A 7,465-nucleotide genomic window follows, 5' to 3' on the forward strand; every position below is an offset into this window, starting at 1 on the left:
TTGGTCCATGTCTAGCCCTAAGGCTGATATGTGAGGATTCATGTTTCCTTCCTGGAGCTGAGCCATGGGGGACAACCTGCCTGATGCTCAGAGCCCGCGATCACCATGCAGGAGACAGTACATGCACGAAGTGATCCTGTGAGCTCTGCTAATTCAGTAGGTACATTCTCTGGGAAGTACCCCTTCCCTCTCTCTTCTCTTCCTTCCTTCTGCCCTTCCTTCTGTCCCTCCTCCCTTCCCTTCTTTCTCCCAGAGCACTTCTTGGGGTTTGGCCTGCACGATCCAGATCTTTCAGTGGCAGTAAATTCCTTTCACACTTTGAGCTCTTTCCAAGTGAATTTGGAGGTGAGGGTTCCCAGCCTCCTGTCTAGACACCATTTCAGTGTGCAGATGGAGTCGGGCCCAACTGGGATTCTCCCACGAGCTGACCTGGGCCCATCTGTGGTTTCATCAGTCTATAAGGAGCCAAGTTCGACTGCCCACCGGAGGGTTTTCAAGCAGCCAGCTGTTCTGAACTGCCTTCTGCCAGGAATGTGAAGTGCTGAATCAGCAAAAATTAGGTGCCTTGAGAAGAGATTGGGAATAATGTGAACTTAAAAATGCAGCACAGTCCTACCACAAAACAAACGTGGAACAAAAGGTTAATTCCACGGATAAACAACTCTCGGTGGTACTTGGCTGAGCAGCTGGGTCCCATTTCATGATGCCATTCTGCCAGATGTTCCCTTCTATTAATACATTCTGCTAAAGCCAAGATGAAACACAGAACTGGAAGGCTGCGAGCGTTGCTGGCAACATGCAGGAACAGAGGAAGCTCTGAGAGTGTCCTACGGGGGGTCGCTTGTTTCCAGAAAGACCCAGGGCCATGACGGGGGCCCCTGTGTATGCTGTTCGTGCCTCGTGAGACAGTGACTGGCATGGGACATCATTTAACAGAAATAAGTAAGAGAAGAGGGAGGCTCACCTGACTTTCCACCCCTTACATGGATTGACATAATTTAAGAGACGAAGGTGAAGATCACTCTCTGAGTTTCCTCAGTCTGGGGATCTCAGACTCTGTCTCTTATAGTGTTTCCCTTTGTACACAGAGTTCCCCCATCAATCACTCAATCATTCATTCTGTGACTGTGCATCTCCCTTAGGCTAGGCACTAATTGCCTCCTATTTTATTTAGTGGCATGGCCCCCTGTGTTTCCTGAGGGCAAGATCAAGATGAATTCATCTTTGTAGATTCTGTAAGTTATTAAATATATGCTCCTGTGATGAGTCATAGTCAGAAGGCTTGGTTTTAGTTTCCTGGCTCCCTGTCTGAGAGACATAGCTCCTGTCTGGTCCTATTTGAACAATGGATGGTGAGGGTGTGAGCCTGGGCGCTCTGCACTCGGTAGGCAGAAAGAACAAAGCCGCTGCTCTAGAGGTGTTCTCCATCATGTTGAAAACTGTGTCCAATCTCATTGTCCGCAGCAGCAGGTAGCTGTGAAAGGCGGTTGAGGCCCCCATTGTGATTGCCTTGGCTGCAGGTGAAAGGTCGCTTCGCAGGCTAGGCTCTGACCCTTAACTTTTTTGTTACGAGTGTCACAAGGTAAATTAATCAGATTTATGGCATTAAGCTCTGCCAATATCTTTATCCTCTCAGCTCCTTTTCTCTAGCAAAACTTTCTCTCATAAGGAAAAAAAAAATCTTTTTTTCCCCCTGTGGAAGGGGGAAAAAAATGCTTTTTGTTTCTCTCTCACAATTTCTCTAAATAGTGAACATGTGGATAAGGCACGGAAAACAGCGCATTCCCTTTCTCCCTGGAATAGCTGAAGGAGCCTTCCTGTAAGCGAACTTTGCTGGCACTTAATCTAATGCCCCAGAGCATGAGGACAATGAGAAGGCAGGTTTTGCTGGTGGTGATAGGCTTTAGTCCTCTTCTTTGACCAGAGCAACTCGGGAAAAGTCCATTGACGAGATGTCACCAGGGAGGACGTGGGTGTATGTTTCATCTGGACCTGGCCCGAGGGCAGTCTGGGGACCAGAGCAGCATTTCTGAGGGGCAAGCAGGTTGGAAGCAAAGGAGCAGAGACTCGCCTGGTCCGCAAGCCTGAGGTTGGAAACTGCCTCCCAGCAGGACTGGGAGGGAGGCTGTGGAGGCCGCAGGTGCTTTTTAGGCAGCCTTGCAGGAGAGCGCCAATTTCCTGCTGCTAGAAATTTGTCTGCAAATTTTTTCTCATTCAGAAGTGACGGGGTCCAGGAGACACTGGCTAGATATGATAACTTGATCAAGGCTTGCAAGGGCGACCCAGATGCCTGGGAACTGGCTGGAAGAGCATGTGTGCCCCTCTAACCTTTCACCAGGGGGAACTGATGGGTTGCAGCTGGCAGGTTTCATCCCCCTAAGCTTGAAAGGGTCAATGTTTTAGACTCAGAGCCCTGGAAATAGTGTCTTTGCAGAAAAAAGAGAAGTTGAGTGATAAAGGATCATTTCCTCATATGAATTAGCAATGTAAAATAAGGATTGGGTCCTACTGACTCAGCTAGCATCTCCTGGGCACCTACTATGTGCTAAGCCCCGTTTTAGACAGTGGATATAGCAGGGAATGCCTCAAGCAAAGTTCCTGCTTTCATGGAACTTACAGCCTGTTTGGGAGAGACTGACAGTAAATAATCATGATTTCCCCATTTGTCAAGGGTTTAAAATGGTATAAAGAACAATCAACCAGGATCAAAGGATAAAGTAGGATGATGGGGGTGGGGTGGGGAGTGATACTGGATAGACACAGTGGATAGGAACATTCTTTCTGATAATATGACATGACCTGAATAATTGGAGAGCAAAGCCTATTGATAACTGGAGCTAGGCCTTCCTGAAAGAGGATTTAGCACCTGTAAGGCCCCTGGGGTGTGAGTATGTTCCATGTGTTCAAGGAATATTCTTTTACAGTTATATTTTACTTATGAGTGCAAAAACAAAGTCACTTAATGATGATAATAACAGTGCTACCACTTTTGTGACAGTGTTGTTATGAGGATTAAATGAAATGATGCTTATTATACATTGCATAGTGTCTTTGCATAGTAAGAGTTTAATAAATGTTAATTGCCTTTATAATTATATTTAGTGTTTACTAAGGATTTGACAGTTACAATAATGAAGGATATGAATAAATCAATAAATAAATGAAGGATGTGAAGTCCACCGAAGGGAAATGATTATCCCAAGTTTATACTGCAGGTCAGTGGCAACTGGAAGCAGCCTGGGTCTCTAAGGTTGATGTACAGAGTCACCCAGGAGACCTGCTGATCTGAATGGGACTTTACCTGAGTGGGAATAAACTTATATTGTATTAAGCCACTGAGATTTGGGTGTTATTTGTTATGGCAGCTAACTTTACTTAACCTGACTAATTCAAAGTATCATGAAAAGGGCAAAATGACTGAGACTGTGCCCCTCAAATATCAGAGCTCATGGCTTTTGGAGGAGAAACTGTGTTACCCTGAGAAGGTAGTAGAAGAAGAAACTATGAAATCTTGCTTCTTGGGTTTCATTTAGACCTGGTTCTTCATCGGTTATTTTGATTTTCCATCATTGGACATGACTCTTCTTAAGCTGCATCATTTATAACAGAGGACGCTACATGCTGCTGAATGTTATCACTTTGAAAGCAGAAGGATACTCTTCAAGGAGGGTGGGAACTAGAGGAAAGACAAAGTGAAGAATGAATAAATACAACACATACATCACATCAATGTCATCCATCTCACCTCCAGAACTTTCACTGGTCACCAGGGTCTCTCCCCAGTCCCAGCCCCTGTACCTTAGTTACACTGGACCCTGAACGTGCCTGGATTTTTTCAGTACCATTTTGTTCCTACTAGTCCCTCTGCCTGAGACATGTCCATCTACTTCTTTGGCAAAACCCTATGTATCCTTCAAAGCTTTGTCTGAATATCACCTCCTCCAGGAAGCCTTCTCTCTTCCCTAGTCAAAATTCAGCATTTCATGCCCTGCACTCCCACAGAAGATCCATGTTGACTAGTGGCCACGTTTTGCCTTTTGCTCTCTTGTCTTTGTATACACCTGGTTCCCATGCGTGACAGCTTACTTCCCAAGGCCAGGTGCTGGGCTTCATTGCTCCCCAAACCCACCAGAGGCAGGATTCCGTTTGGAAAGAGATGAAATAAAACAATATTTCCTTTTTTATCTTTAAGATAATTTAAAATGGCAGGGGAAGCATGCTGAGAAAATCCTCTTTGGAAATTATTGGTATTACCTCTTACAAACATTTCCACCCTCATATACATACATCTTCCATTGGGCCCCTCAATTCCATGGGCAGACGGAGAGCGATGGTGTATTTGCTGTTGCCTTTATGTTGATGTTCAAACTCCTCTTCTCTGCTCACCCCCATCAATTATTGAATGCTTAAAAAAAAAAAAAAAAAACCTACCCCAGCAGATGTGTGCGAGCTGTTTGATCTTGAGACTGAATAGGAACGAAAGTATCCGAGACTCAGATTATGGTACAGAAGAGAAAAAAAATCTTAACAGGAGCTCTGTGAAGGAGAAAGTTTAGCTTTGATCTTACTATTGAATTTTGCTAGTGGGGGTGTGTGTTTATATCTATTCCTATTTATCTTTTTAGCTCCAAAATTCTGCTGCTATGTCTGCCTTTTGTAATACTACAGAAAGGAGTTTTGTCTGGTTCTGTGCAATGCGATTTAAGTCATTTAAGGTACGAATTTAATTTCTCTGGGAAATAAGGAGAGGACTGTAGCTTAATTTATGGATATCTTTTCCTTTAAAGGATTCGAAAATAATTGGGGCCACTTTATCTCAAACCAAATGGAAAAGAGGCCTATTAAAAAGTAGAGAGGCTGTGCTTCTAGACGACGAGGTCTGACTTTTTCGTTTAATTCCTAATTTGCACATCTTCCTCACTAAAGAAAGTCCAGACCTTAGAAAGCAATCTGACCTTGGTAATCTAGAAGGAGGGAATTAAAGTACATTTGTTAATAGTTAAATTCTATTTTGTAGAAGTTTCCCATGAACAAGATCTCTTCTTTTTAAAAATTTGATAATTTAAAAAGTTAATATAACTTAAGAAATTAAAAATAACTTCTTATTGAAGGATAGTTGATTTACAGTGTTTCAGGTGTACTGCAAAGAAAACTGTAATTCAGTTTTGCGTAAATATACATAAAGAATTACTTCTTTTCCAGGTTCTTTTCCATTATAGGTTATTATAAGACATAGAATATAGTTACCTGAGCTATACAATAGGTCCTTGTAACTTGAATAATTTTAACAGACATCTTCTCTGATATGCTGATAATTTAGTATAATGACACTGGAGTGACACAAGAATTTTAGTTGTTCATGCAACTTGTAGCATTGTGGATTTTTAATGCATTGTAGCATGAAATGGAGGCCATCCAATCTCACTATTGATTTTTCCTCTTGATTTGAGGACTACTGAAATGCTTATTATAACCTTCCTGTTCTTGCATGCATTCTTCAGTCTATGTATTCATTCATTTAGTCAATATTTATTGAACCTACTACGTGCCAGACACATTGCTTACACACATCTAATCTGCGGCAGGCATTGAAAAAGCAGATGTTTATTTGCATCTCAAAGCATAAACCAGCAAGAGTTCCTAAATTAGGTACACAGACTCCTCCTAGACAGCTCTTCTCAGAATTTGTTTTACTTAGTTTGCCTAGGTATTTATTCAGTGTGAGCCAAGTATAAAGCACCCTGCTAAGCACTGGCATGAACAGGGAGATGGATCACAGACAGACTGTCTTTTCTAAGTGACTTGGGAGTTGGTGAGGGACACACAGAAGTATCTCCAGGAAATGAATAGGTGTGAGAGGATGGAGTGGGGGCAAACTCTCAGAGAAAGGAGATCCCTAGGGCCTGGGGCTAAGGTCGGAACTTGCGAGCTTCTAAATATCAAGTTGGAATGTCAGCATTCTGGTGTGGAAGGAGATCCATGGGCTGTGAAAGGCACTAGGGAAGCCTTCTTGGCCAATCCAAGATGGGAGATCACACTCCGAGAGCACCTTTTGCCTGCAGGAGCTCCAATACTTTGGCCACCTGATGTGAAGAGCTGATTCATTGGAAAAGACCCTGACGCTGGGAAAGATTGAGGGCAGGAGGGGAAGGGGGTGACAGAGGATGAGATGATTGGATGGCACCATTGACTCAATGGACATAAGTTTGAGCAAACTCCGGGAGATGGTGAAGGGGAAGGGAAGGCTGGCATGCTGCAGTCCATGGGGTCACAAAGAGTTGGACACAACTTAGCAACTGAACAATAGTAAAGCCTGCAAAATGATGGGATGTAGTTCACAATGTTATGAAGACTCCAGAGAGTATCAATTCCCAGTTAAATGAAGGTGCCACTAGAAGAAAAACTGATAACCAACCCCCCCCTGACACACACACCCTAAAAAGACTTTCTAAAGACTTGTGTGGTTGACATAATCAGGAGTGTGCCACTTAAACTCTTATTTGTGAAACAGGTCTCAGGGTTGTTTTGTGGATTAAGTAAGATGGTGTTAAGTGTTTGGCATTATGCCTGTCAGCTGTGCATGTGTGCTAAGTCACTTCACTCATGTCCGACTATTTGTGACCCTATGGACTGTAGCCTGCCAGGCTCCTCTGTCCATGGGATTCTCCAGGCAAGAATACTGGAGTGAGTTGCCATGCCCTCCTCCAAGGGATCTTCCCAACCCAGGGATCGAACCCAGGTCTCCCACATTGCAGGCAGCTTCTTTACCATTGGAGCCACCAGGGAAGCCCAAGAATACTGGAGTGAATAATCTATCCCTTCTCCATGAGAACTTCCCAACTCAGGAATCGAACCCTAGTCTCCTGCATGACAGGTGGATTCTTTACCAGCTGAGGTACCAGGGAAGTCCATGCCTGTCAGGTAGTAGATGCTTACTAAGTACCAGCAATTTTTCCACTTCTTATATATATTTCTAGTGCCTTTCATTCAGAGAAGGCAATGGCACCCCCTCACTCCAGTATTCTTGCCTGGAAAATCCCATGGACAGAGGAGCCTGGTAGGCTGCTGTTCATGGGGTCGAGAAGAGTAGGACACAACTGAGCAATTTCACTTTCACTTTTCACTTGCACGCATTGGAGAAGGAAATGGCAACCCACTCCAGTGTTCTTGCCTGGAGAATCCCAGGGATAGGGGAGCCTGGTGGGCTGCCCGTCTATGGGGTCGTACAGAGTCAGACATGACTGAACCGACTTAGCAGCAGTAGCAGCAGCAGCAGCAGTGCCTTTCATTGGGTTTCAATAGGTGCATATAGCTTTTATCTTATGATAGAAGTTGATGTTTTCAAATTTTCTCTTTGTTTTTTAAAATCTTTTAAAGATTATTTATATTTTTATTTGTTTATTTTAATAAAGGTTTAATAATACTTGATCAATGTTTCTTTTTAAACATATCAAGATCTGTAAGT

Source organism: Bubalus kerabau, chromosome 2 (assembly GCF_029407905.1).
Source record: "Bubalus kerabau isolate K-KA32 ecotype Philippines breed swamp buffalo chromosome 2, PCC_UOA_SB_1v2, whole genome shotgun sequence".
In the NCBI taxonomy this organism is placed as follows: Eukaryota; Metazoa; Chordata; class Mammalia; order Artiodactyla; family Bovidae; genus Bubalus; species Bubalus kerabau.